This window comes from Chenopodium album, chromosome 9, assembly GCF_948465745.1.
Source record: "Chenopodium album chromosome 9, dcCheAlbu1.1, whole genome shotgun sequence".
NCBI lineage: Eukaryota > Viridiplantae > Streptophyta > Magnoliopsida > Caryophyllales > Amaranthaceae > Chenopodium > Chenopodium album.
The window spans coordinates 9,457,428-9,468,359 of NC_137842.1; positions in this window are offsets into that span (position 1 = coordinate 9,457,428).

Genomic DNA, 10,932 nt, shown 5'->3' on the forward strand with positions numbered 1-10,932 from the left:
GATGTTTAAAATTATACAATCAGCAATTAATAAGTGTATGTGTTGCTTTTTTTTTTCTTTCTTTTTATATATATATATATATATATATATATATATATATATATATATATATATATATATATATATATATATATATATATATATATATATATAGGAAAAGTGTATGTGCTTCTTAATGTACTTTTAATTAATTAATTAACTAGTTAGTAGCCCGGGTTTTGCTTAAAACTATACAGTCAACAATTAACTAATGACACGGCAAATTGAGGAGTTGAGTAAAGGCCTATTCACTCCAGCTTAATTTAAGTTCAGCTCCAATCAGTTTAGTTAAGTTCAGCTCCTAATTTTCATCTCTCATAAAAATATTCATTTGAGCTCAATTCAGTAAATGTGAACAGACCCTAAGTGACGTGTCGAAATAAAGGGATCTACGGGGCGCATAGACGTTCTTAGAAAAAAAGGTCCAAGCTGAGGTCCCTAAAAATGGCGTGCCCTAATCCCTAGGTCATCAAACCCTAAGGAGGGCACACTTCCCAAGGTCCCTATAAATAGGGACATTCCCTCATTTATTGGGACCCATTCCAATCATTACGGATCTGTCACTAACAAGAAACAGACACCACTTGAGCTTGGAATCCGAGCAGATAACTTATTTTCCGTACGTTTTACTCCGAATCCATACTAACTTAATCTGCGGAGGCGGACCACCGACCATTCGGTGCTCCGTTTGCTTTGCAGGTACACGCGTCCTTGCTGAATCCAATTTTTAAGTTGTAACTCTCCCGAGGGACACAAAAAACCCCGAAACATTTGGCGCCGTCTGTAGACAACCATTTTTGTCTCCCCAAAACCAAACCCAGTGATGAATGCCTTTCACGTCGAACCATAATCGAATGAGGTGAAAGTGTGGAAGGTCAAGTGTTGCGGTTTAGTTTTATTAAAAATTCTCTTCTTTCTGTTTTTGAAAACAACTCTATTTTATTAAAAATAGTCAATCCAGTTTAGTTTGGTCCATGATAAACGATATATTATAAGCCCAATTCCGATTAATATTGAGGAAGTTATGGCCAAAATACTAAACTGGGCCCGGTTCGTTATTTACATACGGCCCAATGATCTGGAGGAGGGCCCAATGTTAATTATTATTCCTGAAATTATTAGGATTAATTATAATTTTTTAGAAATCTCTAGAATGTTCTTTTAAATTCTAATAGAGTTAGGATTAATAATTATTTTAAGATGGATTTTTATTTGGAATAAAATATTATTATTTTATTATTATTATTATTATTATTATTATTATTATTATTATTATTATTATTATTATTATTGTTAATTATACGTTTTATCTTCTGTACGGATTCCGTAGATCAAATTTGGTTAAAGATCGGATTCCGCATGGAAAGCGCGTGAAAGCCAGGCTGTCGCCTGGCGACAGAGTGAATTTCTGGCGACAACGTGTAGTTATATTCCTTATCAAGTTCTGTCAATTTTCGGACTATTTTCCTTATAAATAGGGTCCTTGACCTCCGTTTTTATTCATCAACTCTCATCAAGGCTTACTTGATACTCTTTCTCTCTCTTTCTAAACCAACCTTTTGCAAACACAATTCCGCATACACAAGATCGAGAAACACCTAGCCAAGTTTGAAGTTGCCTTCGCCCTAGACGTGCAAGGTTTAATATTTTCTGAGGGTTTGGCCCAAATCTAGTTTAAACTTTATTTAATTTGATTCTTTAATTTAATTCTTTGATTTAATATTTCATTGAAGTTTACTAACGCGTGTATTTTGTTATTAGAAAGAGGTACGAGGCATCAAAGTATGTAATCTTATTGCTCTATTCTTGTAGGATGCATGTTTATTATTTATTAATTCCTAGTACATGTAAGGATGTTATTTATTGCTTTCTAGTATCATGTTCAGGGTGCCTTTTACTCTTTTCTAATATCATATTAGTACCATGTTAGGTCTAAAACTTTGATTTTTATTGTTTAGTGACATGCTAGGATTCGTTATTAATCTTGTTAGTATTAATGCCAAGATCTTGCTATTATTATTAGGCTTTAATTTTAATATGATGATTAACATGATTTTGATTATTATTATTATGTTACTTGATTTATATTTTATTATTATTGCTTGATCACACCTTTTATGCATGTTTAAAGGGAATTTGTACTTGAAATCACGCTTAATAAGATAATTAATAATTTGGTTTAGGCTAATATGATTTTAATTCAAGTGATCGCCAATAATAGATTTATTTGTCCATTAATATTCAACCAACATAGATAAACAGGTTTAGGGCTAAATCTAATGTTTGCATGTTAGTCAAAAAGCGCACATGAATACGAGTAAAATAAAGTAGAGGCCTATTTTATAGGGCGGATCCCTTCTTTTGTAGATTGGATTCGTACCCTCATCCCCGAACCCTATTTGGTTCAAGACCTTATGGAGTTGACGATCTCCTGGATCGTTTAAGGGGGGGTAACCTTCACCTCGTGATTGGTTTACAAGTTCCTAAAACTTGTTGGCGACTCTTTTGCTCTAGCTTTCTTCCCTTTAGAACGCCACCATACTTAAGTGTATGATCACAGTGGGGTTCAAGCTTGGAGTTATAGTGCTTGAAATATTCCCTACAGTTTTTTGGCGACTCCACTGGGGAGGATTTCTATTTTAATTCCTAAAATTTATTTTGGCAATTACTTAGAATGAGCGGATGAGACTCGAAAAATTCTAAGTATTTCATGTGCGTAATTTTGATTAACATTATTGTCATATGCATAAAAAAGGTCCTCATTGGATAGACCATCCGAAATGAGTAAAAAACATAGGATTTTACACGTAGGAAATTTGAGAAATATCTTTCACAACTAGAATCGAAATAATAATGCGAAATTTGGAAAATTCTAAGAACACATATACCTGCCAAGGCATGTAGGAACTAGCGTCTAGAAAACAGTGACCGTCGGCTGTAAAGAGCTTCTGTCGCCAGGCGACAGTTCTTTCGCTTGGCGACAAAGGTTCTTTTGCGGCGACAGTTCCTGTAGTCTGGCGCCAAGTTCTTCCAATACCGAGCCAGAACTCTGCCTTCTTGTTTTGACTATTTCTAGTACTGTTGGCTCGATTCTACTTCCTGATTGAGTTTACTCACTTTTCTGAAACCCATATGTGTTCTACATATGGCCATAACCCTCTGGGGGTTCACGCTCCATCTACCCAATCGAACGCTCCTGGCAACGACGGGTACATCCGAGTTAGTGAATCCACCAAACTGTGGAAGCAAGTTTTTAACTTGCGGGGTCCCATCCATACGCGCCAACCCTTCCAAAGGTAAGGCTTCCGCGCGATGCATCCGGACTCATAACCATGGACCCTCTTTGACTTAACCCATATCCTTGAACTTTAGAGAACTAGAGCCATGGTTAGGTTGCAAACTCATTGCATCATATTGTGACTATGTGAACTACTTGTGCATTCTTGCTTGTGCATACTATATATGTGCTAACCGTTTGTTTGACTTGTGTTTAAGACTAAGTAAATCGACTAATGACTAAAAAGGACTTTTTCTAAATTAATTAATTAATTAGACTAATTAAAGGCTAATAAATTAATCAACTTGACTTAGTACGACTTTAGGCATGTCCCTTTAGAGTAAAATTACTGGAAACAGTCCAGATTAATGTTCTAGCAATGGCGCAAAAATCTGGGCTGTGGCGCCTCTGTTTGCTGTCTGTCGCCTGGAGACAACCCTGTCGTCTGGCGACAGGCTTTTAACAGTGGCGACAGTCCTGTTGTTATAGCGACAGTCCAGTTTCTTGCTCGAGTCATCATGACGAGTCTAATTAATTAAGTCTACTAATCAGTTCACCGATTTATTAATGGTTTAAACCATGTTCAAGTCTTTAATTGAGTCTAGGCACTTAAGTCCCATGGTCATACACAAGAGTCAAAGCATGTCACTCACACACACTTATAATGCACACACATAACATGTTTGTCACACCATGACCATGTTTAGAGAGTCTTGAATGCATGTTTTCCGTCAATTTTTTTAGGGGGGTAAGTCGAATATTAATCCTCCAATCAACCACTTGATTGAACCCATTCCCAAAATATGCACCATATTTTTGCTTTTTTCTTTTGCTTTTTAAACCATAAAATCAAAGTCGATTAGAGTCGGGTCATTAAAACGAGTATGGTTTAATTTACAGCGCGTGGACAATAAAGGAAGGGCGTCTAATCAAGGACAACACTTTCGTTCAAGTAGCACTTTTTGACAAACCAATTGGTAGGAAAAGGAAAGCTAAGAAGATAATGGCAAGTCAAGAAGAACTTAATGAAGTTAGGGGAGAGGTAGCTAACTTGGCTGAAATATTGAAGGGTTTAACTCTTCAAATCAACGACCCTGTGAAACAACAACAAATGGACCTAATCCAGGAAAGTTTGAGCAAGCTGTCCAATGACTTTAGGTTCCAAGGGATTAACTCACAGGGGGTCTCGGGGGACAAGGACCTTCTTCCGCAGAAGTTCAATGCCAACGACATCCCGACGTTCAAGCCTATGGACAACCCTTATTTTCATTTAAGAGATTTCGAAACTGTAATGAATATTAAGGGAATAGACAAAAAAGCATTTCATTCTGTATTTTCTTTATCATTAGAAACTGTATGTCAATAATGGTACTTTTCTCTTGATAAAGAGAAGACCTCTAGTTGGGAGTCCATTGTAAGTGCTTTCATTGATAGATATAAGTGTAATATTCAAGTTGAAACTGATCATAGAGAACTTGAAATATTAAAACAAAAAGAAAATGAAGGCTTTACTTCCTTCTTTAATAAATGGAGGGAAATTACCGCAAAAATGGTTGAGGTGCCCAGTGAAAAAGAATCTGTAAGGATGTTCATTAAGAACCTCCAAAAAAAATATTCAAAGCACCTTAGGTACCAAAGTAACTTACACACCTTTAAGGCCGTCTATGATATTGGTATCAATATTGAAGACGACCTAGCTAAACAAAAAGCTGCCAACAATAACTCCAACAGTGGTTGGAAAGGTAAGAAAATTGACAATCCTTCTTCTTCCAAAACCACCCACTCAAATAATGTTGGCACCTTTAATTTAAATGAAGTCCTACCTATGAATAACAACCAAGGACAAAATAAACCGTTTAGGAAGAACTATACTCCTATCTGTATGAGTTATGACACCGCGTTTGATCGCCTACACGCAAAAGGTCTTATAACTCCCATTGGACCATTTGGGGACCCACCTGTTGAAAAGAGAACGGCTAGCTGGAATCCAAATGCACACTGTAAGTATCATCAAGGTAGGGGCCATCCTATGGAAAATTGTTGGAGGCTAAAGGAAGCCATCCAAGATCTAATTGATAGCAACAAACTTCCATTGCCCCCTGCAAGTAAGAAGCCAAGCATCAACACTACACCATTGTCGGATTCTTTGGCCATTTCCGACGAAGAAAGTCAAGTAGACCCATCGAGTCTTATTGAGCCTATTGAGACTATCGAAGAAGAGGAGATCTTCGAAGATGCTAGTGACTCTTATGGGCAAGAACCTGTGACTAAGAAAGACATATGCGCATTTACACTACTTATGGCAGAAGCAAATAAGCTATTGTTTCAGGCCAAGGAGGCTCTAAAAGAACAAAATGAGTTGCTCAGAAATAGACCTCCACCAAAGGAGAAGAAACCCTTCTCCCTACAAGTAATTGACACTCCCAAAAGGAATAATAGGATATACACTCCAATTGGGACCTCTTACGCCAACATGTTTAAAATGCTCTCCGAGAATGGTAAAATCCAACCTCTCAAACCGAGACCATTTGAATCACTTAAAAGGACAGATAGGTATTACTGTTCATATCATCAATCAGGGGGACATACAATAGAGAACTGTTTCAAGTTCAAAGAGTTAATTCAACGACTGATTGATGAAAAGAAACTAGTCCAACTCCCACAGGATGCCATAATTAATGGAGTATAGGACAGTGACGATGAGGATGTCTACCTCAAAGATATCGAAGAAACTCCTCTATCAAGAATATATCCAGTAAGTGACATTTGGGACAAAGAAGATTCACCCATAGATGTCCTCACAAGGTCCGGGAGAATGCAACCTCCCATTACAACACAACCTACGCCTACTATTCAACAAGTTCCCATACCAATCATAGAAGACAACGATGTTGTCAAGCAATTAAAAAAGACCAAGGTCGAAATGAATGTATGGAAACTCTTAGCCACATCCCGAGAACATAGAGTTGTAGTTATGGATGCTTTGGCTAAGGTAGGCATAGATTCGGACACCACTCCTGAGGGATTAGCCAATTTCCTCAAGAGTGATCTCCCAAGTCCTATCAACTTGATCACTTTTTCGGACAAGGATTTACCGCCGGAAGGTGACAAGCACAACAAGGCTCTTAACCTCACAGTGATCTGTAAAAGGATGAATGTCCTTATGACCCTTGTAGATAATGGATCGGCAATTAATGTTTTCCCACTTAGAACTGCAAGGATGTTAGGCATAATAGATGAGGATTTATCCCTATCAACATAAGGAATAAGAGCCTATGATACCTCACGTCGTCAAGCATTGGGTACAATTACCATGAACATAACGGCGGGAGCAATCGAGCATGCTACCACATTCCAAGTAGTGGACATTAAAGCATCCTTCAACCTACTATTGGGACGCCCTTGGCTTCATGACCTAAAGGTCGTCCCTTCATCTCTTCATCAACAAGTGAAAGCCATAATTAGAGGAATACCGATTACGATCGATGCCTCACCTATGAGAATTAAAACAGTGGAAAACCCACTAATCAATGTAGAGCATGATGAAGACTTGTGGGGCTTTAACGAAGAGGTCTCCTTAATAGAGGAAGATGAAAGGACTCCTCTTCACTATGACCTCCACTCAAACATGGTTACTAATGCTATCTTAAGAAGCAAGGACACTTCCCTTGAATGACTCTAGGAAAGAAGAAAGAGATAGCTAAGCACATGGAATTACCTGGCCTCCCTAAGTTGGACACTTTTGAACTTGGTTTTGAACCAACTCTCAAAAACCTTAAGCGAGCCCAGGAAAAGTCAAAAGCACGTAGGAACGCTCGCACACAAAAGAAAGTAATACCAATGGATCAATACCCTCTCACCTTAAATGGACAATTCATAAGAGAAGGAGAGGATTATCCATGTTATGAATTTCCTGAACCCTTTGTCGTAAATGGCATAAGACAACTAGGGTTCGAAATATTCTTAGACTGTTACTTTCTAGATGAGATCCCAACTCCTAACCATAAGAAGAAAGCACCCCCTTGCTTTGATTTTAATGTCATGGGACTCCTCTTTGGGCGAGAAAAGAATGAGCCAAGATACGTGGAAGACAATTCTTCACTCATTCAAACGGTCCTACAAAGTGAAAACTTTGATCCATCAAAGTTCATTACTCCAATAGAAGATCAAGAGCGAGGATGGCGCAAGACAGTAAAGGTGACCACTTCAAATGGAAGAAAGATCTCCGTAACTACAGGACAAGGGCCAATGTTTGAAGAATCGTCTTAGTCAGAGTCCGAGTCAGAGTCTTCCCCTATCGAGTCTTCCAAATCTCTAGTTGTAGCACCTCCATCTTCTATTTCTACTCCTAGGATATTTAATAGTCAAGTCCCAACGGACATTTCTTTATTCGATGTAATGATCTCCGAATTTAATAATATGTCTTCTTCCCCTTATTCTTGGTGTTATTATTTAACCAAAGATGACGAGCATTGCTTAAATAATGATGAAAATGACAAATAAATTATTAAAGCAATGGAAACACTTGAAAATAAAACACCAATAATTGAAGACACGGAAACGGTTGATATCTCAAAGGATCCAACCGCTAAAAGAGAAGTGAAAATCGGACTTACACTAAGCAAAGATGAAAGAACTGTAGACACCCATTTGTGTCTCCCCAAAACCAAACCCAGTGATGAATAACTTTCGCGTCGAACCATAATCGAATGAAGTGAAGGTGTGAAAGGTCAAGTGTTGCGGTTTAGTTTTATTAAAAAATCTCTTCTTTCTGTTTTCGAAAACCCACTCTATTTTATAAAAATGTCTAATCCAGTCTAGTTTGTTCCATGATAATGGTCTAATAATAGTGTAGTTGGATGGGGATTGAAAAGACCTTTCCCACGATATATTATAAGCCTAATTCCAATGAATAACGAGGAAGTTATGGCCAAAATACTAAACTGGGCCCAAACCGGATTTTACCTACGACCCAATGATCATGAGGAGGGTCCAAAAGTTTAATCCTATTCCTAAACTAATTAGGATTGATTAGAATATTCTATAAGATTCTAAAATATCTTAATTATCCTTTTTTGAAAAGATAAGATCATAGAGTTTGAATTTGAATAAAACTTTCCTTTTTTAAAGTCCTAATTCTATTTGAATTTAAAGATGTTTAAATACAGTCAGATATTATTTTCATGCCTCATATTATTAATCCAAATTTTATATGGTTGGATAGATCTTGAAATTATCTTTCCAATGATATATTATAATATTGATTCCGAGCTATAACGAAAAAGATATGAAAGAAATACGAAACTCTATCCAAAACTGACACCCTTCCACTATTTCGGCCATATCTTTTTATCTAATTGGTTTGGAAATTAGACTTCAAGAGCTTTCCAACGACATATTATATGACTTATTTGGACTTCTGGATCAAAAGATATGATAAAAACAAAATCCACAAAAACTGTCTTTGTCGCCAAACGACAAGTCTGTCGCCTGGCGACAAGATGAATTTCTGGCGACAAGGTCGGTTCGTTGGCGACAGCGTGAAGTTTTATTCCTTATCAAATTCTATGATTTTCCGGACTGTTTTCTTATAAATAGGGTCCTCGACCTCCGTTTTTATTCATCAACTTTCATCTACAATCAACTCTCATCAATTCTTTCTCTCTCTCTTTCTAAACCACCCTTTTAAACACAATTCCGCATACACAAGATTTAGAATCACCTAGCCAAGTTCGAAGTTGCCTTCGTCCTAGACGTGCAAGATTTAATATTTTCTGAGAGTTTGGTCCAAATCTAGTCTAAACTTTATTTAATTTGATTCTAATTTAATTCTTTAATCTTTAATATTTCATTGAAGTTTACTAACTTGTGTATTTTGTTATTAGAAAGAGGTACGAGGCTTCAAAGTAAGTAGACTAGCTTACTCCCTATTTTATTCACAATGTAGAAAGCATGTTTATTATTTATTAATTCCTAGTATCATGTTAGGATGTTATTTATTGCTTTCTAGTATCATGTTTAGGGTGCCTCTTGTTCTTTCTAATATCATGTTAATACCATGTTAGGTTTAAAGCTTTGATCTTTAATGTTTAGTGACATGCTAGGATTTGTTATCAATCTTGTTAGTATCATGCCTAAGATCTTGCTATTATATTCAAGCTTTATTATGCCTTAACATAATAATAATTATTATTCTTATTTTATGTTGTTTGATATTATTTATATTTATTGTTATTGCTTGATCACACCTTTTATGCTTGTTAAAGGGAATTTGTATTTGAAATCACGCTTAATAAGATAATTAATAATTTTGTTTAGGCTAATATGATTTTAATTCAAGTGATCGCCAATAATAGTATTATTTGTGCATTAATATTCAACCAACATAGATAAACAGGTTTAGGATTTAAATAATGTTTGCATGTTAGTCAGAAAGCGCACATGAATACGAGCAGAACAAAGTAGAGGCCTATTCTATAGGGCGGGTCCTCTCTTTTGTAGATTGGATTCGTACCCTCATCCCCGAACCCTATTTGGTTCAAGACCTTATGGATTTGACGATCTCCTGGATCGTTTTGAGTTTACAAGTTCCTAAAACTTGTTGGCGACTCTTTTGCTCTAGCTTTCTTCCCTTTGGAACGCCACCGTACTTAAGTGTATGATCACAGTGGGGTTCAAGCTTGGGATCATAGTGCTTGAAATATTCCCTAGAGTTTTTTGGCGACTCCACTGGGGAGGATTTCTATTTTAATTCCTAAAATTTATTTTGGCAATGATTTAGAATGAGCGGATGAGACTCGAAAAATTCTAAGTATTTCATGTGCGTAATTTTGATTAACATTATTTTCATATGCATAAAAAAGGTCCTCATTGGATAGACCATCCGAAATGAGTCCAAAACATAGGATTTTACACGTAGGAAATTTGAGAAATATCTTTCACAACTAGAATCGAAATAATACTGCGAAATCTGGAAAATTCTATGAACACAGATACCTGCCAAGGCATGTAGAAACTAGCATCTAGAAAACAGAGACCGTGGCCTGTAAAGAGCTTCTGTCTCCTGGCGACAAATCTGTCGCTTGGCGAAAGAGGTTCTTTTGCGGCGATAGTTCCTGTAATCTGGCGCCAAGTTCTTCCAATACTGAGCCAGAACTCTGCCTTCTTGTTTTGACCATTTCTAGTATTGTTGGCTCGATTCTACTTCCTGATTGAGTTTTTCTCACTTTTCTGAAACCCATATGTGTTCTACATATGGCCATAAACCTCTAGGGGTTCACGCTCCATCTACCCAATCGAACGCTCCTGGCAACGTCGGGTACATGCGAGTTAGTGAATCCACCAAACCGTGGAAGCAAGTTTTTTAACTTGCGGGGTCCCATCCATACGCGCCAACCCTTCAAGGTTAGGCTTCCGCGCGATGCATCCGGACTCATAACCATGGACCCTTTTTGACTTAACCCATATCCTTGAACTTTAGAGAACTAGAGCCATGGTTAGGTTGCAAACTCATTGCATCATATTGTGACTACTTGACTACTTGTGCATTATTTGCTTGTGCATAGCTTATATGTGACTAAACTAACCGTTTGGTTTGAGTTACACAAAAGGGTACT